The following is a 26,138-nucleotide window of genomic DNA, read 5'->3' on the forward strand; positions in this document are numbered from 1 at the left end:
GCATTCTTCAGCTTCGTCCCAGTTTCGCACTTTACTACAACAGGCCTCCCTTCTTGATTCCTGGAGAGAATGCAATCCGACTAAGAAAAATTTCACATTTTACTCTTATCCCCATAACTCATTTTCCAGGATAGATCATATATTCCTACCCGTGACCTCTTCTCCCGTTTTGCTACAATCTCACATACATCCGATATCCTGGTCAGATCATTTTGCTGTTGTTACCACAATCACCTCTCTGATCCCTCAATCCACCGATAGGACTTGGTGTATTAGTGATAAACATCTGGCTAATCAGTCATTTTGTCTGGATATTCAAGTGGCCCTAACGGAATATATTCAATATAACGCCACCCCGGGTATATCTCCCATCCTCCTTTGGGAGGCACATAAGCCGGTGATCCGAGGCAAATGCATCTCCATTTCTACACATCTTAAGAGGGATAAGCTTCTCCAAGCACAGCGTTTAGAGGCCAATTATAATAGGAATCTCTTCCAGTTTCAAGCTTCGCCGACAGCCGACAATAAGTTGGCCATGGAGAATGCAAAATTAGAACTGGACCTGCTTCTGGCGGAAGCAGCCGACAAATCTATTCGTAGCTCTAAACATACTATTTATATGAAGGCCAACAAACCTGACACCTTTTTAGCCTTACGTCTTAGGAACCCAGAACGCTCCTTCAAACCGGTTCGGTTAAGGGTGGGTAAAAACTCCCTCACCAGTAATCCAGTTAAAATAGTGTCTGAATTTAGTAAACAATTGGCTAAATTATATGAAGCTAATACCCCCTGTCCCAGGGAAACTGCTGATTCTCTTTTTCGGGATCTGCAGATTCCCTCTTTATCTAACTCTAACCGGGAAATAATGGAGGCCCCTATCACTTCACAGGAAATACTTTCTGCTATCCGTACTTTGAAACCACATAAACGACTGGGCCCGGATGGCCTCTCTAACTCCTACTATAAAAAATTTGCGGATACTTTGGCCCCGTTATTAGCTAACGCATTTAACACTCTCCTGAAAGATGGCTCCTTTGGTAGAGACACGCTGATCGCAATCATCTCAATGATTCCCAAGCCTAACAGTGATAACACGCTTTGGTCAAACTACAGGCCCATATCTCTTTTAAATACCGACATAAAGTTATTAGCAAAAGTACTAGCTCTACGCCTTAATCGATTTATTGGTAATTTGATTCACAAAGACCAAGTGGGATTTATCCCTAGGCGGCAAGCGAGTGACAATATACGTCGAGTGGTTCTGTTGCAACATGTCGCCAGAACTCGTAAAATACCTATGCACCTGCTTTCACTGGATATTCGTAAAGCCTTTGATACACTATCCTGGCCATATTTGCAGTATGTGCTACAGTTTTGGGGCTTTGGCCCGCATTTTTTACAGTGGGTCCAGGCCCTTTATACTCATCCACAAGCATATGTTAAATACTCGGGCTTCATCTCCCATAGATTCCCTATTCAGCGTGGAACCAGGCAAGGATGCCCTCTTTCCCCGCTGATTTTTGCTCTTGCCATAGAGCCCCTAGCGGCTTTAATTAGAGCGGATCCCAATATCAAAGGTCTGGATGTCGCCTCAGTGCCGCACAAACTTTGCTTATTCGCTGACGATGCTCTCTTATTTATTACTTCACCCCACACCTCGCTCCCTAACCTTTGTCACCTTTTAGATAAATTTGCTTCGATTTCGGGATTAGAGGTAAACCAATCTAAATCACGGGCCCTCAACGTGTCTCTGCCATCGGAAATCTTCCAAAATTTAAAGGACAATTATCCCTTCCAATGGTCAACATCTTCTATTCCATATCTGGGTGTTAAACTAACTAGCGACCCAACCCAATTGTATCAGTCCAATTATCTCCCCGCACTACGTAACCTTTCATCCCTTATGGCCTCATGGCAACCACTCTGTGTTTCTTTTTTTTTTTATAATTCTTTATTTCTTTGCAAGAATACAAAACAACATCATTAATCAATGAAGTACAACATAATGCATTCCTGCCCTTTTTATGAACAAAACAAAAACAAGACAGTATCAGTACAATATCCAATACAGTATATAGTATCTACTCCTCATAGTGGTCCAACAAAAACAAAAACAAAAAAAAAACACAAAAAAAAAAAAAAAAAAAAAAAAAAAAAAAAAAAAATTATTAAAAAAAAAAAAAAAAAAGGGGGGAATAAAGGGGGGATAAAGGAGGGAGGGGGGGAGAGATCAATCCCACCCACCGGCGGGTTTAGTTTACATTACTCAACCAGCTCACCTAATCTTCAATTTCTTCTCCAATCAACCTCTTCCCCTCCTCTGACTGTAAAAAAATCTCCCATGGAGCCCAGATTTGCGCTATGACTTCCCTTTCCTCAGAGGGCATAGGGATCAAATTTTCCATGATCCCAATTTTCCTTACTTTGTTTAACCATTGTGAAATTCGCGGTGCTCCCTTTTCTTTCCAACGGATGGTTATGCAGCTTTTAGCTGCATTCACCAGATGGCATAACATTGAATTCTTATATTTCTCTAATGGAATATGTGTACATTGTAATAGGAAGAAAGCCGGATCTTCCTCAAGATGATACTCAGTAAACAATTGAGAGATTTTCTGAACTTCTTCCCAGAACTGTCTAATCATTGGACAGTACCAAAAAATATGGGCAATAGTGCCTCTCTCCTTACCACATCTCCAACATTTATCTGATGTCTCTGGAAAAAAGGTATGCATTCGTGATGGAGTATAATACCAACGCATTAGTACTTTGTAATTTAGTTCCTGTATCTTAACACACCTAGATGATTTCAAAGTCAAGTGTATTATTTTCTGACGTTGAGTCGGGGTGAACGTTTGTCCGAGATCTCTTTCCCATTTATCCAAACTTACTATGTCATTATCCTCCAAAGGAGAGATTAGTAATGCATATATTTTGGAGATAATATGGGAAAGGGGCTCCTTATTTTCACAGTACTTTTCAAACTTAGTAAGTGGACGATCAAAATCCTTAGCCGGTCCTAAAGTGTCCAAAAAATGTTTAACTTGTAGCGCCTGCCAGAGGGGTAATTCATATTGTCCTCCTGGTTGCATTAGCGTTTCTATTGATGGCCATTTTTTAGATCTCAAAAAGTGTAATGCCTGGAAACAACCCTTCTCTCTTAAATTTCTAAATATACCTAGTTCCATGCCAGGCGGGAATAGTGGGTTCCCTAGAATAGGAAATAGAGGAGATTTAACTGTTGAGATTCTGGGATTCCGCACTACTTTTATTCCCATCTGGAGCGTAGGTCCTACTAAGGGATGAGCTCTTAATATAAGAGGTATAGCTGTACCGCACCACAAGGCTCTATCTAAGGGAATGGGACTTACTTGTTGTTCCATAGCAACCCATCTTTTACTGTCTCTATGGCAGCACCAATCCACAATTCTACCCAGCTGGGTAGCTTGATAGTATTTATATAAGTCCGGTGCTGCGATTCCACCCGCTTCTTTAGACATAGTTAGTAATTTCCTGTTAATCCTAGGGTGCTTACTTGCCCATATGAACTTTGTAAATATTGTCCGAATTTTGCTAAAGAAAGCCAGTGGAATCCGGATTGGTAGTGCCTGAAACAGATAAAGAAACTTAGGGACGATATTCATTTTCAAAATATTACTTCTTCCAAACCAGGAATGAGAGGATTTATTCCACTCATTCAACCTTGTAATAATTTCCCTTAATAAGGGTGGAAAGTTCAATGCGTATGCATCTATTAGGTTAGGTGGGATCTGTATCCCTAGATAATTCAGCGCTGTGGCTGTCCATTTAAACTTGAAGTTATCCTCTAAATTTTTTTGAATGGGATTCCCCAGTGATATCCCCATCGCCTCTGACTTACCATAATTTATTTTAAAATTAGATAGAGCACCATAGTGCTCAATTTCCCCCAATAAATTGGGTAATGATATTTGTGGATTAGAAAGTGAAAATAATAAATCATCTGCATATGCTGAGAGTTTATATTCCTGATCCGCTATAGAGATACCTTTAATATCGGGGTTCCATCTTATTCTATTTAACAGAGGTTCTAATGATAGTGCAAATAAAAGAGGCGACAGGGGGCATCCCTGACGTGTCCCATTAGATATTAGAAAATTTTCAGAATTTATCCCATTAACCTTTACCAGTGCCTGTGGCTTTGAGTATATTCCTGCTATCCAGTCCAACATTCGATCCCCAAGGCCCATCTGCTTTAAAACTCCTAACATAAAGGACCAACTGACCCTATCAAAGGCCTTTTCTGCGTCTGTATTAACAAAGATACTCGGCAGCTTCCTCTGATTTACATATTGAATTAAATTCAGAACCTTAATTGTGCTATCCCTAGCTTCACGTGTGGGGACGAACCCCACTTGGTCCATATGAACCAGCTGCGTCATAAACGGTTCTAGGCGAGCTGCGAGTATCTTTGTAAATATTTTGTAGTCCGTATTTAATAATGATATTGGACGGTAGCTACTGCATATTGATTGATCCTTTCCTTCTTTTGGAATAAGTACGATATGTGCCCTTAATGCTTCTACAGGTGGAGGCCTGATTTTCCCTTGTATGTTAAATGTTTTAACCATATGAGGGACAAGTTGCAAATGAAAACTTTTAAAATATTGCAGAGAAAATCCATCTGGACCAGGAGCCCTTCCTTGCCTCAACATCTTTATTGCCGAGGTTACTTCTTCTGTTGTTATTGGTAATTCAAGTTTTCTTCGTGCTGAGGATGACAATTTCGCTAAGTGTGAGGATTCAAGATATTCCTCTAGTGATGAAGAGGAAGAGGAATGGGGGGGAACTGGAAGATTATACAATGAAGTATAATATTGTCTGAATTCCTCTGCAATATCTTTTGGTACTAGGGATTTAGAATTTCCTTTTGTCCTGATATAGGGTATATATGAACGGAGTCGTTGTTTTTTTAATTTCCTTGCTAGCACTTTGCCACATTTATCACCTGATTCATATATTACTCCCCTTTCTTGTTGTAAAATAGCCCTTACCTTATATCGGAGGAGATCTGATAACTGTCTTCTTAAATGTGCTAATTCTGTCCCCATATCCTTCTCCATTGTCTTCTTATGTTGTATCTCTATCTTCCTTATCATTTCCAATAATCTGCCTGTTTCCATTTCTCGAGCTCTTTTTATTCGGGACCCATGTTTTATTAGAATTCCTCTAATTACTACTTTATGGGCTTCCCACACTATCCCCATTTCAGTCTCTCCATTATCATTAATTTTGAAATACGAATCGATTTCTTTAATTATCTCTTCTTGGATTTCAGGACGTTGTAAAAGGCTTTCATTCATTTTCCAGTTCCAGTCCGTTTTATATAAAGCATCCTTCAAGAGGATATTAATCGTTACTGGCGCATGGTCAGACCATGTTATATTTCCTATACGTATGTCCTGTACTAATGATAATGTTCGCTGAGATAACAAAAAGAAATCGATGCGTGAATACCGTTGATGGGGGTTTGAAAAGAATGTATAATCCCTCTCCTCAGCATGGAAGGCCCTCCATACATCAACCAGTTGAAGTTCATTTAATTTACGAAGAATATTTTTCCTAATTTTTTCAGAAACGGATGATGTCCTATTAGAGGTATCCAATTTTGGGTCTAGAGGGACGTTAAAGTCCCCCCCAATAATAAGAGTTCCCTCCTTGAATTCCATTAATTTTGATAGAGCTTTATTCAAAAATCCATCTTGGTATGTGTTTGGGGCATAAACTGTAGCAAGAGTTACTTTAACCTGTCCTATAAGTCCCTTAAGGAACAAGTATCTCCCCCCTGGCTCTTGACATTTATCCAGTAGGGACCACGGTATTCGATTGGATATTAAAATCGCCACGCCCTTGGTTTTAGCCTCTTGATTTATGGCATGATAGACATTTGGAAAGTTTCTATTTTGAAGGTAAGGAAATTTTCCCTCCTTCAGATGTGTTTCCTGTACCATGCCAATATCAGTTTTAGAGCGTTTTAAATCATTTAATAACATTTTACGTTTCTCGGGGATGTTAAGTCCCTTGGTGTTAAGTGATGTTATGCGTAATCCCTCCATCTTGTCCATGGGAATAACAAAAAAAAAAAAAAAAAAAAAAAAAAAAAAAAAAAAAAAAAAAAAAAAAAGGGGTACGGGGAACCCCCTACGAGGAGTAGATATCAAAATTTCCCCCACACCTACCTATGGGTTCTTAGCTTCCCGTAGGTGTAAGGTATGGGCGGGTAGCTAACAAATACGGGGCGCGTATAACGCTATTCCCCCTCCAAAAAAAGGAAAAAAAAATCCCTTAATATTCACATCTATTCCAGCAACTGTAATAATTTTGTCCTAACTTTTCTTCCTCGGTTCCCTCTCCTATTCATTATTATACATTACACAGTATATATAACTCTCCCATACCCTCTTCATGTATTTTAATTGAATTCCGTCTATAGGCCCCAAAGAAAAAAAAAAAAAAAAAGAAAAAAAAAAAAAAAAAAAAAAAAAAAAAAAAAAAAAAAAAAAAACAAAAAAAAAAAAGGAATATATTTTAAACATGTGCTTTATAATAAATATTATAATTACAGTCTTTATTCCACTCCCTTTCCACCCTCCCTCCTTTAACCCAAAGATAAGTGTATATTTTGAATGTGTACTTATATAGTGAGTATTATAATTACAATCTTTATTTTTATTTCCCCCCCCCCTTTCCACCCACCCTCAACCCTGAAATAAGTGTATATTTTAAACGTGTACTTTATGGTGAATATTATAATTACATTCTCTATTTCACCCCCTTTCCACCCACCCTCCTCAATCCCCATCTTATCCCTCCCCTCATTTAGCTACCATTTTACCCCCCGAAACAATAACAAACCAGGTTCATGTGAACCCTAAAACCGTGATAATTATAATTTTTACAACAACCCCTCATCCATCTTTCTACCCTTGTGTATCTCCACCCCCCCTACCTCATTACCTCTCCATCTTATAACAATTCAACTCTATGTGAACCCCAAATCCATAACATCCAGTCTCCTTATTTTAATTATGTGATATAATAACACCAAAATATATTTTATTAACTATTATTTGTGAAAGAAAAAAAAAAAAAAAAAAAAAAAAAAAAAAAAAAAAATTATTTGGGATGGCGGAAAATAACATATAACTCCTATACATGTTATTTTGTATCATCTTATTTATATACTATGTTAAGTATACTAAATTAAACTATCCAGGGACCATATTGAACCCTGGCCCATTAAAATTAGGGGGGGGATCCTCCAATATATATATGTGACCCTTATTCTCTTATAACCTTTTAATCTAGGGTATGGAGCCTGCATCAGCTATTTGCTGTACAGTACCCTCTTTACTACCCATCAGAACTTTTTCACCGCTAGTTTTTAAGACCCCTTCTTTTAATCGTTTTTTCTTTATAGGTTGAAGCCAATCTTGCACTTCACAGTGATCGGTTTTCAAAAAGGCAAATAATGCCGGTAGGTCCTGTGGGGACGAGATCACGAAAGGTACTGATCCCCTTTTAACCGTTAGAGAAATTGGGTATCCCCAACGATAGGTACACCCTGCAGATTTTATTTTCTCCAAAATTGGCCGCAGTTGAGCTCTTCGCTGTAGAGTAGCTTTTGATAAGTCCGGTAGAATGCTAATCTTCGCTCCTTCATACACTATCTGACCTGCATCCCATGCTTTCCGACTAATCAACTCCCTGTGGGCATATCTGTGTAAACACCCAATTACATCCCTCGGTCTGGACAAATCTGTCGCGCGTGGTCCTGGGGCTCTGTGAAGTCTATCAAATTCGATTTCTCCAGAAGCTATATTGACCCCAAGGTTATGACATATAGTATTTACGGCACTGTATAAATGTTCAGCCTCAATACTTTCCGGAATGCCTCTAAATCTGAGATTATTTCTTCTACTTCGGTCCTCTGCTGCTTCAAATTTTAATTGAACACTTGATGTTTGAGCTATCTGCTCTCTTTCTAAATTAGAGACCCTCTCCTCTATACTACTAAGGGCTGATGTTTCCACATTGACCTTTGCTGTTAAGGCTTGTACCTCAGACCGTATTGATTGCATCTCCTTTCTGTGTCCCTCCTCAAGCCGGGACACCAGGGCCTCCATTTCTTGGCGTGTTGGGAGAGCCTGCATAATTGTTTTCAAAGTTTCTATTTCTTGATGGGTTGGGAGGGCTTGCATTACTGATCTTAAATCCATATCACCTATGGGTTCTTCCAATATTTCCCGGGGTCCCACCTCTAGCCCAGATACAGGCCCAGATACAGGCCCGGCCTGCACCTGACCTATATCCATCGCTGCGTTTGGCGATAGTGGGAGGCTCATCCGTGGTGCTGCCATTGGGATCTCAATACCTGCTGTCTCCCTGGTCTCTAATGTAGATGCCCGGGCTGTAGCTGCTCTTGTGTGTGGGAAAAAACTTTTAATCTCCTGTTGGACTGACTCCTTTTGCGTAGATTTTTCCTCTCTCCTTTTCCTAGTGCAGTGCATCCCACTAAAGAGATAACTTCCAGGTTTTTAGAAATCAATAAAATGAAAAAGGAAAGAGGGCCCCTCTCACTTTCCAATTGTTTCTTAACAGAAGCTCACTGTAAATTTCACTCAATCTTAATTCAGTTTAATAAAGTAATGTAGATTCAACAGTTCCCCAGCAGTTTAGCAGTTTATCATTACCATAAGCAGAAAAGCACAAAAGGCACACCTCGCCGTATACTTTCATGCAGAGGAATTACAAGTGCTAATTGTCCACTTAATTTCTCAAAGATCTCAAGATTCAGGGATCTCCCTTTTTTTTTAAGTCTTTTCCATTAGTAGTAGATAAATAGGAGGGGAGGGATGGGAGGAGGGGATGGATGGATGGACGGATGGATCTAGGCAGAGAGATGACCTGATGATTGCATAATAACTGCACAGCAAGTCCTATTACTCCCAAGGCTAGTTTCTTACGTTTAATTAGCACTTACGTCCACCTTTATCTCCACTCTCTCTCATAATTATCTCCTCCGTTCCCGTCTCCCTTGTCTCCTTTACTCGCTCCTCCACCTTGCCACCAGACCAGTTGTTTTTTTTTTTCCAATGAATCACGACACAAATAGCAACACAGCAAGACCACAGCAGGACACAGCAGGCTCCTCGGATGCCCAGTGATGCTGTCTCAACAAGGACCCAGCTAGTAGCAAAAGTGTTGCAGGGAATATTGCAGCAGCCCGGTGGAATCAGCAGCACTGTTCGGCAGACACAGCGGGAATCAGCGGGACTCAGGAGAGACACATCGAGTCTCGGTGATGCGGCGGTGTAGCGGTGTACAGCGGTACAGCGTTGGGCAGTATATAGCAGTATAGCGGTATAGCGTTGCGGCAGTATAGCGGGAGCAGGGGGTCACGGATCACGGATCAGCTGCCATCGATCTCACGAGCAGGAGGGGGAGAGCTAGCGTACACGTCACGCCGCCATCCGCTTAGCCACGCCCCCCGGAATCAGCATCCCACCACTCTGTGTTTCATGGTTGGGGAGGATCGCGGCCGTGAAAATGACGCTGTTGCCTAAACTGCTATATCTTTTTAGGGTACTCCTGGTCACGGTCCCCCCGTATTTCCATCGCGTCATGCAGAGTCGTATCTTCAAGTATATCTGGGGTTCAACAAGGCCCAGAGTCTCTAGACAGACTCTGTTTCGCCATAAAACGCAGGAAGGATTGGGTGTACCCAATCTTCGGTTTTACTTTTATGCAGCACAATTGGCCCAAATGGCCCTTTATCATGCGACAGTTGAGACACCCTTGTGGGTCAGTCTTGAAGCTGTAGATGTCCATCCCCTAATCATATCCAACCTGCTGTGGTTACCACCCCAGGCTAGAAAGTCGATTTGTAACCCTGTCACCCGTTTCTCACTGGGGTTGTGGGATAGGTTGAAGTCTACCTATAAATTACAATCATCTCATCCCCCTTACTCTCCTTTTTTGGCCACCCACATTTTATGCCCGCTTATTCGGATCCCGCCTTGTTCGATGCCTGGTCCCAAAGGGGCTTGGCTAGAGTATGCGATCTGGTATCGAATAACGCAATCATAAAGTTCCCGGTTCTCCAAGCCAAAACGAAACTCCCCCATAAGGAGTGTTTCCGATACCTCCAAATAATTCACTTTGTCCAAATGAAAACGAAGTCATGCGCAGATCTAGGCCGCCTGTCCCCCTTTGAGACAATTTGTAAAACAGATCCGCACTCCACAGGAATCATATCTTGCCTCTACTCCTACCTTTCCTCTAGTCTGAGCTCCCCCCTATTGTATGCTAATGCCTGGTCCCATGATCTTTCTCTTAGTATTGATCCTGAGGAATGGGGCAGAGTTTGGCTCAACACTAAAATCCCTACCCAGAACATAATTGCGGCTGAGGCCAATTATAAAGTTTTAATGCGCTGGTACCTGGTCCCAGCCAGGATTTCTAGATTTGTGCCAAACTACTCCCCAAATTGCTTCCGGGGGTGTGATGCGGTTGGCACACATCTCCATATTTGGTGGGCCTGTCCAGTAGTGACAGAATTTTGGAAACAAATTTTTAATATCCTATCCAGACTCTTCCAATGTACTCTATCGCCAGATCCAACAATTGCCCTTTTAAATCTAATACCTAGCAGGTTTACCCGACACCGGGTGCGGCTCTTTCTACAGATAGTCACAGCTGCCAAACAGACCATCGCAAAAGCATGGAAATCCGCAACCCTTAGCATCCCCGAAGTTAAGAACCGGGTTACCCAGGCCATGATTCACAGCAAAATTGAAGCAATTATTCTAGATAGACTCCCTCTCCATTGTAAGATTTGGCAACCATGGGTGGACCACTTTTTACCCCCAAATTTTGACCCCCCAACTTTTAGTACTGCAACCCGCATAGTAACCTTTGATCCCTTACCGTGACCCGTGGGGACCTCGGACCGTCCGCCGTCCCTTCTCTGTCCCGTTTCTCCCCTGTGCTTTCTTGCATTTTTTCTATACTTCTTCTGTGCTTACCTCTGTTCTCCTTTCTGTTTTTCTCTTTCTCTATGGCTGGTTGACCTTACCAGTCTCTTTGTGTTTTCCTTTACGATTACACTGTGGTAGGGTATTTCTTTGTTGTAAGATTCCTGTTCCCCAGTTTTGGGGGTGATTAACCCTACTCGGGGACCTCCTTTTAGTGGGATCCCCCTTACGGTTTGCCCTAGATCCAAAGTGAATATTTCTTGCCAAAACGATCTGTTGGGGTTTTAATGGATCTTGGATGTTTACATATGGTAATTATGACTCAATCGTTAGCCTTGTACTGTAAGTGTTGCCTGCATTTTGATGTTATAGTATCTCTCTACTATGCGACCTTCTGTACTTGTGTACTGCTATCCCTTTTTTTTTATGTTAATAAAAATATTTGAAAAGAAAAGTATTTATCATTTTCAGCACCATGAATGAATGAATTTTGGTGAGTCACGAAAATGGCATGATTGTGGCAAATTATAAAGCACTGTGGGAGTTATTTACTAAGGGCAAATCCACTTTGCACTCCAAGCGCACTGCAAAATGCACTTGAAACTGCACTGAAAGTGGATTTGCCTTTAGTAAATAACCCCCATTGTCACTGTAAATACCAACTTACTGCAAAAACTACTATTGAGCATTGAAAGAAGAAGCCACACATTGTTGAGTCTTAAAATTTTTACTCTCTGCACATTCACATGTGCGTTAGAAAAGGGTTTTTGAATAAACCAACATATTTTTGTAATAACATTTTTGGTATAGACAGTACAAATAGCCTTTTTTGTGTTAAATAAGCATGTTTAAACCCATAAAATACCCAACTCACAAAGAACTTACGAAGTACAACTTTGAAAAAATGAAGGCCTAATGCCTAATGTCAACATGTGCTAGCTCCCATCCCATCATGGGGGGTCAATGGACGTGCTTTGGGGGTGCAACCCCTTCCTCTCAGCTACTTGAGTTGCTAGGAAGGGGTTGCACCCACAAAACACATACATTGGTATCCCGTGATGGCAGATAGCACATGTTGACACTCTGTGTGCATCTTCAAAATTTGGCTTTCAGTATACTTCAAATATTTTTTACAAATATCAACAAAATGAAGACTTTAGGTGTATTTTAGATTTTGGGCTAAAACATCAATGTTTTTTTTTTAGTCTTTTTTCCACATCATTGATGTCTTCCTTGATCTTCTGTAAATCACGATTGCAGACCATGATCTCCCCAATGAGGATCTGTGCACTTGCACTTGTGAAATTAGTTTCTTCTTCCACAACATCCGATTCCACATCACCCTAAATAAAATAAAAAAACACACCATGTAATATAAATATGCAGGCATCCATCTATTACGCGAAGCTGTGGTTTCAGACACTCACCTAGTGTGGTCACTATTCACCCACTTCATAAATCTCTCCTTCCTCAACATCTATTGGTTTCTTGATGATTAATGTTCTGTTATTTTTACTTTGAGGGTGGGCAACGAATCAGTCTTTCTACTTAAAATTTCTCTAAACCCTTTACTGTATATTTATTTTCTCTGTGGGGGCTTTAAGCTGTATTAAACTAACTATGTAATATATTGCAGCTTACCAATCATCAGATGTGGCGAAGTATCCGTTTTCTTTTCTTAGGTATACTCTTTCTTATTTTCTTGTATATCATTTGTTTATTATTAGGGTGGTTCACTTATATCACCTCTGGAGAGTGTTTACTTATTTGCACATTTATAAGACACATTTGGCACTTTATGATCAATTCACTGTTTTTTGGCTTTGCACTCAATTGAAGCAGTTGTGTTTCTGTGGAGGTTTTCAATTGACTCTGTAGTGCGTTTACTTTTTTTTTTTTGCATTTTTTCTGCACTTTATCAAAATAGTAATCTTTTAAGAGACTGTTTTTAGTTACTTACCTTTGTTCACTTGATTTTCATTTATTTGGATTCTATCACCTCTGTGGTGTGTTTATTTTATTTTATTTAATGTAGCACTTTGCACTTTTTGATACTATTCAGTAGACATTTATAGATATATATTTTTATATTACACTATTGATTTATGTAACTAGGCATTATACTTATCACCCTCGGAGGGTTATTTAATATAGGGACAGCGCAATACCAACATATCTTTAGTTTCATATTATGTGGATACGGCGTGATCCATTCCGGTAGTAGCAGCAGCCCCTGACATTTGATAGATCACCAGTGGTAGCGCAGGAATAAAACACTATCATTTAAGCTTCTTTTTTTCACTGTTTTCACCTGGTGATATAACCAGTAACTCAAATACTGTATTAAAGTGCTCCTACCCTGGATGAAGGAGCACAGGGGGCATCTTTGGACAGCAGAATTGTCAGTCAGTGGGGAGTGTTAGATGTACTAGGAGATTTAGATACACTAATAAATCAAGCCAAACTCCAGCTAACACTTTATAAGCAGTTATGGCAAACTGATTATTTTTTCCTTTTGGGATAAAATGTTTATGTAAATAAATAAAAGAAGCACCCCTGTCAGTGGTAAATGGTTTGACTCATCTTTGTAACTGATACATTCTGCTGGAGAGCTTGTTCTTTTGAAAAATAACAGACTTACTGGCTGGATAACCAGATGGAAATAGAAGAAAGAAAACTTAAAATAAAAAACAAATGTAATAAATGTTTGATTTGGAGTTTAAGTTCAGTTTCCTATTATATCATCGATCTCTTTTCGTACCACTAATGTCCTGTCTCCAGCAGTTACATGAGCAATGCAACTGCATCTATGTTTGAATCCTGTTCTCCCATACACACACTGAGGCTCTGAAAGAAATATTCCTTTTGACCTTTAAACATTTCAAATGCAACCATCTACTGCAATATATTGTTTCCCTCAACCCTGCATGCAATAAAGATATTTGTGGTTACCAAGTGTTTGGTGGGTTCAGTTATCTGATGAAGATTGTCTGCAGTGATAGTATCTGCTACATAGCTGGTTATTTTAACAGTGTGCTTGGTCTGCAGATTGATAGATTCTGGAGTATTCTTCCCCTTTGGTGGTACAAGATTGGGCATTTAGGGCCAGGGACCATGGGTGGGTAGGGGGTACTTCCTCTCCTGCTCCAGTGTTTGGGAGATAGAGCTAAACACTTCCATGGGACATTGTGGAGATGGTTGGTGACCCAGCTGGTAGTGTTGCTGGCAGATCCCCTGTTTGCGGGTTGGCAAGTGCCACTGTCACTACAGAGGTGGATGAAGAGGCTGAAACTGCAGCAGAAGAGGAAGCAGGAGGAGCCAGAGACCTTTCTTGGTTTTTGAGGTGTCTACTCCACTGCAGCTCGTGCTATGCACTTGGATGCCTGGTCATGCAGGTTGTTCTCAGGTTGAGAACTTGTATGCCTCGCTTCAGGCTCTGATTGCACAGCGTGCAAATCACTCGTGTCTTGTCATCAGCACATTGTCTGAAGAACTGCCACGCTAGGGAACTCCTTGGACCTGGCTTTGGTGTGCTCGGTCCCTTGCTGCATTGGGCAGTAGCAAGCGTAATGTCTAGGGGACGGACGCTCCGCTTTTGCACCCTGCTCCCTCTTCTGCTGTGCTGGTGGCTCTGTGCGACCAACGCCTCTTCCTCTGACACAGGTCACCTGCATGATGTTGATTCCATGTGGGGTCGAGGACCTCATTGTCATCATCTTCCACCCAGTCTTCACCCCTGCACTCTGCCCTTGCCCTTGTGTGGTCTGCACAATTGCGAAAGCAGCAGCAGTTGGCACCTGTGTTTCCTCATCATCCGAGACGTGCTGCGATGGTCCTCCCATGTACTCATCTTCAAACATAAGTGGTTGGGCATCGGTGCACTCAATATCTTCCACTTCTGGGGCAGGGCTAGGTGGATGGCCATGGGAAACCCTGCTAACAGTCATCAAAAAGCAGAAGAGACTGCTGCATGATTTGTGGCTCAGACTTCTTGGCTGATTTGCAAGGGGGTGAGGTGAAAGACTGATGGACATTGGCTGCAGGTGCCAACTCTGATCTTTCAGCAGGAGACTGGGTGGGAGACAATGTGAAGGAACTGGAGGCACTGTCAGCAACCCAATCTACTATCGCCTGTACTTGTCCTGGCCTCAACATTCATAGAGCCGCATTAGGCCTGACCAAATACCGCTGAAGGCTCTGTCGCCTACTTGTACGTGAGGAAGGTGTTTCACTTGTGTGTGTAGCTGGCACAGATCGACCACGTCCTCTCCCTGCAACAGGCACTCCCCCAGCAGCACCACAACCAAGGGCAAAACATCCCTTATTTGACGTTCTCCTCATATTTCTCTAAATTAGTGTTTTTTGAATAGCAGAATAGAAGAACAGTACCTAAAGGGTATATTTTACACATAGAGATATGAAGAAGGGGGGCGCATGCGCGCAGCTCGACGTGATGGACGTCTGCCACTAGAGCTCCGCACTCCTCGCAACGGTTCCGGGACTTTATTGAGCTATCGCCAGCGCAATTACCAGGCATCCCGCCGGTACGGTTCGCCGATACCCCCGAGCACCCCCCGGGATGGTCCTGACGGGACACCGAGGTAAATCGAAGCCGAAACCGATAAAGGAAGCGCTCGCGCGGGCCTCGTCCAAGATGGCCGCGAAGGCACAGGCACAGGCTCAGGCTCTCTCACAACGCCCCAGATCTCCCGCTGACCCCGCTGACACGGCTGACCCACACAGCGACGATTCCGATGAGGAGGATAGAACCAGTATGGAGGACTTCCCCGCACTCCCAACCCCAGGTATGCCGCAAGCTGACCTTCTCGCCCATTTTGAAAAAATGCTCCATAAGGCCCTGAAGGCGACCTCCGAGCAAATAACTACTAAACTGACACGTGAGATACGTGAATTAGGACAGCGCACTGCTGACCTTGAGTCCCGGGCAGATGATATGGAACTGACCCTTAAAGACCATGCTCAGGAGCATCTCACCCTTCGTGAGGAAAACGCTATGCTTCTTTCTCGGCTTGAAGACGCCGAAAACCGCTCCAGGAGAGCGAATCTGCGCCTCCGTGGCATTCCAGAAACAGTGCAAGACATACAATCTTTTACTACAGCTCTGTTCCAGGAGCTCTCCCCATCAATTCCGATTGAACGCCTGGAATTTGATAGGATACATAGAGCCCTGACACGCCGTCAGCCTGATGGGCCACCGCATGATATCATTGTAAAACTTCACTTTTTCAGGTCTAAAGAGCAACTACTTGCAGCTGCCCGCAGCAAAGAAGAGACCCTGTCATTTCAAGGCCACACATACCAGTTGTTTACTGACTTAGCCCCTCTTACAATCGCGAAACGTAGGGCCATGAAGCCACAGCTACAGGTGCTCATTCACCATCAAATCAAATACATGTGGCGTTTTCCTTTTGCACTCCATTTCACCTATAATGGTCAACAGTACACTTGTGCCTCCCCAGATGCTCTCCAACGCCTCCTTGAGTCTCTTCATCTAACAACGCCAGAGCAGCAATCTGAGACTTCACTCCCACGCACCCCTGCTCGTCTCACCCCTTATCCTCACTCAGCAACCCCTAAACGAGATCCCAGGGACATGCGCTCTCCAAGATCCATCCGGAAGGGTACGCCAGCGAAAGCTTCTACCACACACCCCTTTAGTCCTAGAGTATTTGTGCCCCGCTGAATGGCTTCTTCCACCTCATCGATTACTTTCTTATTAACACCTGTGCTGCGGGTGTTCTGAGCCTTAGCCCAATGGCTTGAATAGCTTGTTACGGTTATCGGACACCTGTGTGTTGGGTGAACATTTGACTTTGTTTTTGGTTTTTGATTTTTGATTTGCGATTTTTGTTTTTTGATATTTTTAATCTTGATTTTTGACTCTCGATTTTTTGCTTTGACCTGGGGTCTTTATTCCTACACAATACAGCAGGTTCTCTCTCCTCCTTTTGTATTGCACCCATGGACCCCCTTGTCTAGTATGCTGATCTTTTGCTTATCAGTAAGGTCCATGGATCATGAGCTTTCACTAGCTAAGGAGAGTGCACTTGCTATGTCTAATACCCCTTTTTCAATGTTACCCTTATAAGTCAATTATCCCTTCCCCTTCCTTCCCCCCCCCCCTCCTCCCTCCCCTCCCCCTTCCTTAACCCCCCCTCATCCCCCCTCTCTTTCTTCCCTTTCCCCCCCCCATCCCTCATCTCCCCCCTGCACACAGGATTTGATATTAATATTGTTATCTATATTCCTTTATTATGCTATGTTCTTTGTAGTTCATTGTACATGTATGCTTTATACCTCTATTTGAATGGTTTAAGCCGTCTTGGCCAGTTTTATGTTACTACTAATATTACATTCTTATGTCCCGGTATGTTGCGAGGGACAGCCACTGCTTCCCCCTCACCTAGTGCACCCTCCCCATGGCGGATATGTCTGCCCTCGGGACCGCGCACGCAAGAGTCGGGCGACCTGGATTTTTCCGACTCGCACCAGCTTACTTATCACTCGCCTTACATACTTGCTCTGATGTTTTCCTATCTTTTTCCTCCTACACTCTTTTCGCTCCTAATGCTCTCTCTTTTCTTGTCTTCCTTACTACTTCTTGTCGGTTGGCCTGGGGGGGACCCCGGGTTCCGCTATAGGATCCATCTATGTTTTGACCCATGGCCCCCCTGAATATATTGTCACTTAATGCAAAAGGTCTTAATTCCCCTAATAAACGGGTCAAGGCATTCCGCTCTTTCGTATCTTTAAAAGCGGGAATAGTAGCATTACAAGAAACGCACTTTTCCACGCGTAGTACCCCTAAATTCTTCAGTAGCAGTTACCCTTTGGTGTACACGGCCTCGGCGGCTACAAAGCAGCGAGGGGTCCTCCTGGCTCTCCATCGTTCCCTCCCGTTTACTTTTGCCTCAGTTATCCAAGACCCTGAGGGGCGATACATCATCCTGTCGGGCTCTCTTCAAGAATCTGAAGTAACCTTAGTTTCCTACTATGCCCCCAACTCTAATCCCATCCCCTTCTTTTCTCACCTTTTCCAGGTAATTAAAACCCACCTTAAAGGTACCCTGATTATGTGTGGAGACTCAAACCTAGTTATACACCCCTCTATGGATAAATCTCCCTATGCACCAGACCACCTTTCTTTATCGGTTAAGTTCCGATCTTTACTCCAACAATACTACTTATTAGATACGTGGAGGGAATGCAATCCCACAAAGAAAAATTATTCTTTCTACTCTTATCCTCATAATTCATTTTCCAGGATAGATCACATATTAATCCCTGTAGCATCCTCCCCTGTTTTGCTTCAATCCCTTATCCACCCTATCACCTGGTCCGACCATTGTGCAGTGATTACCACTATATCCTCGCTCATACCGCAATCTAACGAAAGGGTATGGCGCATGAACGATAAATATCTCACGAACGAATCTTTTCGGCTCGATATCGAAGTAGCTCTACGTGATTATCTCGTGCACAATGCCGTACCAGGCACCTCCCCTGTTCTTTTATGGGAAGCACATAAGCCTGTTATACGGGGTAAATGCATTTCTACCGCCTCTTTTCTCAAAAAAGATAGACTTGAACGTATACAGCGCCTAGAATCCGAATATCAACGCCAGTTCCTGCTGTTCCAGGCTACACCTTCGGGGGCGAACAAGTCTAGCTTAGACAACATTCGTCTCGAGTTGGACTTGCTCTTTTCTGAAGCAGCTGACAAATCCTTGCGCAGGGCCTATCACTCTATTTACACAAAATCTAACAAACCTGACACATTTTTAGCCCTTCGCCTCAGACAACCGGAGCGTACTCATAAACCAATTAGGCTTAAACTCCACAATGGGACCCATACTAGCAACCCGGCCAGAATAGTAAACGAATTCTCCAAACGCTTAGCTAAATTATACGAATCTCCTGCCCCCTTTCCTCTAGATAAAGCCGAGGCTTTATTTGGTAATTTACCGATTCCTACCCTCTCTACCCCCATTCGCAATGCCTTTGAAGAAGAAATTTTGCCTTCCGAGGTACTTCAAGCCATAAAACTACTTAAACCTAACAAACAACCTGGTCCTGATGGATTCACAGGATTATATTATAAAAAATTTATGGAAGTCCTGGCCCCTCTCCTGGTGAACTCCTTTAATGCCTTGCTGAAAGGGGGACTATTCGGTAACGAGACGCTTACTGCTTCGGTCTCTATGATACCCAAACCTGATGCTGACCACTCTGTATGGTCTAACTACAGACCGATATCACTCTTGAATCTAGATGTTAAACTTCTAGCAAAAATCTTATCCACACGCCTGAACCCATATATTGGTGGGATGATTCATAGAGACCAGGTAGGATTCATTCCCAAACGTCAAGCCAGTGATAACGTGCGCCGGGTTATTCTATTACAATATTTAGCGAGAGCTCGGGGTGTCCCTATGCATCTTCTATCTCTCGACATTCGAAAAGCGTTCGACACTGTCTCCTGGCCCTATCTTATGTATATTTTGTCTAAATGGGGCTTTGGCCCTCACTTCCTTCGCTGGATTGAGACTCTATATGCCAATCCCCAAGCATTCGTTCGATACTCCGGCTTTAACTCTAACAGATTTCCGATCCAACGTGGCACTCGGCAGGGGTGCCCTTTGTCGCCCCTGCTTTTTGCCCTTGCCATTGAGCCCCTGGCAGCTCTGATTAGATCTAACCCCGATATCAGGGGATTAGAAATAGCCTCCACAACCCATAAATTATGTCTCTTTGCGGATGACGCCCTCCTATTTATAACTTCACCCCATACTACTTTACCTAATTTGTTTAAACTCCTTGACTCGTTTGCGCAAATCTCAGGCCTCGAAGTGAACCAGGCTAAGTCTAAGGCTTTAGCGGTATCCCTTCCTCTTGAGACGCTTCAAATTTTACGCACAAATTACACATTTCAATGGTCCACCTCCTATATTCCCTATCTAGGTGTGAAATTAACCAGTAATCCAGCAGATTTATACAAAATCAATTATTTACCCATGCTCCGTAAATTATCTTCCCTCCTTAACTCCTGGCGACCCCTATGTGTGTCCTGGCTTGGTCGCATTGCGGCTGTTAAAATGTCCCTACTACCCAAGTTGTTGTATTTATATAGAGTACTCCCGGTTATGGTTCCATTATACTTTCACAAAGCCATTCAAAGTCGAGCCTTCAAATATATATGGGGTGACATCAGACCCAGGGTTTCTAAGGCTGTTCTTTTCCGACATAAACTCCGTGGGGGCCTGGGTATTCCACATTTTAGGAATTATTATTATGCAGCTCAGATATCACAATTGACCTTATATCACGCCGTGTCCGAAATCCCTCTGTGGGTCAGTTTGGAAGCAGTCGAGGCACATCCCATCTCTGTTTCTAATTTACTTTGGCTTCCCCCACAGACCTGTAGATCACTTACAAACCCCGTGACGAGTCATTCCCTTAAAATTTGGCATAAGGTATGTACTCCCTTCAAATTGCTGTCTCCACATTTTCCTTTGCTTTCATTTATAGGTCACCCGAATTTTTATCCGGCTTTTGCAGAACCGCTTACTTTTACAGCTTGGTCCCGAGCAAATCTTACAAGAGTTTGTGACTTTTCCTCGAGAAGGACCTTTGTAACATTTTCTGATCTACAGGCTCGGGCCCATCTGCCCCCCGAAGAGTGTTTTCGCTACCTACAGATAATTCACTTTTTCCGAGCACATATTACCCCTCACCCCAATCTTAACTCCAAGTCCTCATTTGAATCCATATGTTCCTCTGACCCCCACGCCCCAGGCATTATCTCCTGTCTATATTCTTGCCTTTCCGATACAGCTGAAGACCTCCCACCTTATGCCATCGCATGGGCCAAGGATTTATCACTCAACCTTGACTTAGAGTCATGGACCGATATATGGACTAATACTAAAAATTCATCGCAAAATGTTGTGGCATCTGAAGCAAATTACAAGGTTCTGATGCGGTGGTATCTGGTTCCCTCTAGAATCTCTAAATTCGTACCTGGCTATTCGCCTGATTGCTTTAGGGGCTGTAAGGAACGGGGCACCCACCTCCACATTTGGTGGACATGTCCCGTCGTGATAAATTTCTGGTCATCGGTCTTCCACCTGCTAACTACATTGTTACAATTCCCTGTAATCCCAGACCCAGCTTCAGCATTGTTAAACTGTTTGCCCCAAGATCTCAATAAAGCCCAAAATCGACTTTTCCTTCAAGTGATAACTGCAGCTAAACAAACGATCGCGAGAGCCTGGAGGACACCATCCCTGAATATAACTGAAACTAAACATAGAATCACACAAGCGATGATACACGCTAAAATAGAAGCAGTTGTGCTAGATAAGATCCCATTATTTAACAAAATATGGCAGCCATGGGTAGATCATTTTCTACCAAAAGATTTTGACCCACGTCTCTTGGCCCCTTAGCCCTTGTATTTTAGTACCCTGAGAGTTGGGGCTCCCTCAGGCCTTCCGACCATATCTCTTTCTTTTTTTTTTTCTTTGCTTCCTTCTCCACCTTGAACCTCTTTTCTTGTTCTTATTCTTTCCTCTCACCCTGTCTTCTTCTCCCTTCTCTCTCTCTCTCCCTACTACATAGACAATATTCACCTAGCGGAACTTTATGCTATGATATCATCTGTAGTAATAGCTGTCACTACAGCACTGTTCGTTACATGTTTTTTCTCTTATGGTAATTATTAGTTTCTTTTATTTATATTTTCCCTTGACCTTCTTCCTGGATGCTTTTTGTTAGCTTTCTTGCACGAAGGACACGCGAACGTGCTTTAGCACTCTTTGGATTATTTGCATTTGCGAATTTTAGTAACAGCTCATTTAACTATAATCCGTTACAGATACTAATGTAAACTGTTCTGCTTATTTCTATGTATCTTACTTGACTTTTCAATAAAATATTTGAAACGAGATATGAAGAAAATGCTATTCCAAAAAAATATTTTTGGCCTAAATAATTTTTTGGGAATAGCAGAATAGAAGAACAGTATCTAAACGGTGTATCTCACATTACAGATATGCAGGAAACACTGCAAAATATATATTTTTCCCTAAATGGGTGTTTTTAGAATACCAGAATAGAGCAACAGTATCTAAATGATGTATCTCCCAGGTACAGATATGAAGGAAATGCTATTCAAAAAAAATATTTTTTCCGTAAATTATTTTTTTTGGAATAGCAAAATAAAACAATAGTATCTAAAGTGTGTATCTCACACGTACTGATATGAAGGAAACACTGCAAAATATCTGTTTTTGCCCTAAATGGGTGTTTTTAGAATAGCATAATAGAGCAACAGTATCTAAACGGTACAGATATGCAGAAAATGCTATTCAAAAAAAAATGTTTTGCCCTAAATTATTATTTTTTCAATAGCACAATAGAAGAACAGTATCTAAAGTGTGTATCTCACACGTACAGATATGCAGAAAACGCACCAAAAAAAATTATTTTGCCCTAAATTGTTTTGTTTTTTTTGGAATAGCAGAATAGAAGAACAGTATCTAAAGTGTGTATCTCACATGTACTGTAAAATATGTTTTGGCCCTAAATGGGTGTTTTTAGAATAGCAGACTAGAGCAACAGTATCTAAAGGGTGTATCTCACAGTAACATATGCAGTGCTGGTGCACTGAGCTTGCATAAAATGCCCACCGACTCCAACCTAACTAACAGATGGATAAAAGTTATATTTTTTCTGGCACTGTGCTCAGGGCAGGGTAAAAAGATTGTGCACTGCACCCACACAACAAAATCAAGGTAGATCGCTGAATAATTCAATTTCTGAATCAGGACTCCTATCTAATTCTCTACCTCAAAGCAGCAGCAGCAACCTTTCCCTACACTATCTAAAGCAGAGTGATGTGCTGTGTTATGTGCCTCTAGCTTATATAGAGGCTGGGTCACATGCTGCACTGGCCAATCACAGCCATGCCATTAGTAGGAATGACTGTGATGGCTTCTAAGGGCACGCTAGTTAAACGAATGTTAATTGGCTGCCCTGCAGCTGTTTAAAAAGCGCCATTACATTACCGAACACCGAACCCGAACATACAGTTTGGGTTCGCTTAACACTAAACATTAAACCTCATTTGACACACATTTGCCCAATTTAACAATGAATTGAGGTCAGCTTGTAAGGTCAGTGTCATGTGTAGAGACTAAAATAGTACTTTTAATCCCAGACCCTATATCATTTATAAACATATTAAAAAGTAGGTATCCCAACACGTAGCCTCACTGTCAGTATTCCCGAGCCAGACTCGCATCGCTGGACCCATGTAGGGGGTTACTTACCTTGTCCCCTGGATCCAGCGATGCCTCCCTGCTGTGATCAGCAAGGCGCCCTATTTTGCTCGATCTGTGACAGTGCTGAGCTCCATTCCCTGCAAGCATTGCGATGCACGGGGATGGAGTTGGGTGCCAAATTCAAAAAGTTAAAAACACAGTATAGATACAGTATACTGTAATCTTAGTACTGTACTGTACTGTACAGTACTGTATCAAATAATTACACATCCCCTTTGTCCCTAGTGGTTTGTCCAGTGTCCTGCATGTAGTTTTATATTATAAATACTGTTCTTTATGCCAGGAAACTGGAGATTGTCCATAGCAACCAAAAAATGTCAGTTTACATCAAAAGTAAAATAATAAAAACAGTGTAGCGCTTCAATAATAAATGTGATCAACATAAATTATAAAAATAGTAATAGGACAAAGATCGTATGAATATGAATGCCTAGAGGAAAGTCCATGTAGAAGACACATATGTCGAAACGCGTTGGGCGAGCTGTTGGCACCCTACATTGCTTTTAATTCTATTTTAGACTTTTTATGTGATCACTAAGTCATTAATTACTTTTTGACTTCAATAAACCAACATTTTTTATACCGTTTGACCTGCACCATGTGGAGCCTTTTTTCTTTTTTTCTTTTTTCCGTTTCTCCGGCTTAAACCTCTACAACATCTCCCTCCCCATCCGGGGGAGATTGGAGCATCAGTACAACGGGCCACGTCTGAGCTTGACTACAAACAACCTTGACGTTCCATTTGAAAGGATCCATCATTGGGCCTACAATCGTTTGGAGCTCACCCATCAGCTCAACAGACCTCCCTCTTTGTACTCCTTGGTCCCAGATTGTGACCTCAAGCCTTCTAGACTCAACTGTCATATGACTGTGTGAGTCCAACTGAGTTGGTAAGAAGTATTTTATCCACTTTTTCCTGATGTTCACAGTCAAGCAGATTCACATGAATACAATCGCCTAGTTCAATCTTCCTCTTCTGTGACGGTTTGGTCACCCTCGTGCCTGCTACATAGTTGAATGTGCGGCCAATGTTGGACTTTCCTCTAGGCATTCATATTCATACGATCTTTGTCCTATTACTATTTTTATAATTTATGTTGATCACATTTATTATTGAAGCGCTACACTGTTTTTATTATTTTGTTTGCTGAACTTTGTTTGTTTTTGGTGTTGGCTGCTGTTTTTCGGCTGTTGAGGCCTTTTTCTACATATACTAAATTGTAGCGCAGTGTTTTCCCCTTAACTGTAAGTTACATCAAAAGTAGTTATAGAACAGCTAGAAAACAGTGATAATAAATTAGAATCACTCACAGAATTGAGCGATAGTAATTTGTGGGGAAATTCGTCATCAAACACTAAAAGTAATGACAGCGACAATTCTGCAGCATATTTCAGTGTTTTTGATTACATTATTGAATAATTTTTATTATTATTATATTATTATTTGTTATAATTATTTCTAGTTATTTATATATATATATATATATATATATATATATATATATATATATATATATATATATATATATATATATATATATATATATAATTATAATTTATGATTTCATATTTCAAATTTGATCATACCCGAGATGTCTATTAGACTCTTGTTTGGACGGATTTAAGTGAATTATTTCTAAGAATTACGGGCCTACAATATAAAATGCCAAATTTTCATGCAAAATAATGGTACGGCTTTCAGCACCTAAAATCTGAAATAATCATACCGCCAGGGAGGTTAAAGTGATTGTAAATGATGTCCTTGTAAAACAACCTTTTTGGTTTAAAATAGAAATAAAAGGCAAAACATTTTTGTACACATTGAAAAAAGGTATTTATAATGTTTTTTTATCTTTTTTTATAAGTGATCGCAGTCCCTCTGTTCTCAGCTGCATAAGAGCTGGGGGGGAGAAGCAGCAGCATACCGAGCTTTCCAAAGAGAACAGGATACTTTCTCATACAAGTATATGGTACAGCAAACACATATAAGGAATATAAAGTGTTAGGGTAATAAACGCTTTAACCTTGGGGTACACCAATAATAATCTTAGACCATTCAGAGAAAGAATCTTTAAAGGGTAAGGTGAACCTACACAGGACCCTCTCCTCGCCCCCCACCCACTCTTAGGGAGTGGCCGTAGGATGCACCGGAAGTACAGTAGGACTGGCGGAAGACGCCACACCACCATTTTAACTTCTCTTGCTGTGTTTTTTTCCTTTGTAAATGTGAGAGTCCGATTATACTGTTTAATTTAAGAAATTGATTACTTTATTGGCAATATACTACACCATTGGAGCCTCCTCTGTCTCTCTCTTCCCCCCCCCCCTCCTCTCTTTTTTTGAGCCATTCATCATGAATCATCACTTTTGGGTTATCATTATAATACATGAGCTATTATGGCCCTCTAGTGGCCGGATATAGAAATGATCTTCTATCTGGCACAGTGAAAGGATCCCTCTGGTGGCTGAATATGAGGAATGAAGTGGAATATTTGCTGAATTTGTGATGAGCCTGAATTTCCTTGTTTTAACCTTCCTAGCGGTAATCCCGAGTCTGGCTCGGGTTGGGATTTTAATTACATAAGCGGTAACCCCGAGCCAGACTCAGGATCACATCGCTCGATGCAGGGGAGGACACAGGGAGAGTTACTTACCTTGTCCCCTGGATCCAGCGATGTCCACCGCGCTGTGTGATCGAGCTGTCCTCCGCTCGATTCACAGTGCCGAATGCCGCCGAGCTCCGTTCCCTGCGACGTTA

This window comes from Lithobates pipiens, unplaced genomic scaffold (assembly GCF_037356315.1).
Source record: "Lithobates pipiens isolate NorthernLeopardFrog02 unplaced genomic scaffold, aLitPip1_a1.2 Scaffold_8, whole genome shotgun sequence".
NCBI lineage: Eukaryota > Metazoa > Chordata > Amphibia > Anura > Ranidae > Lithobates > Lithobates pipiens.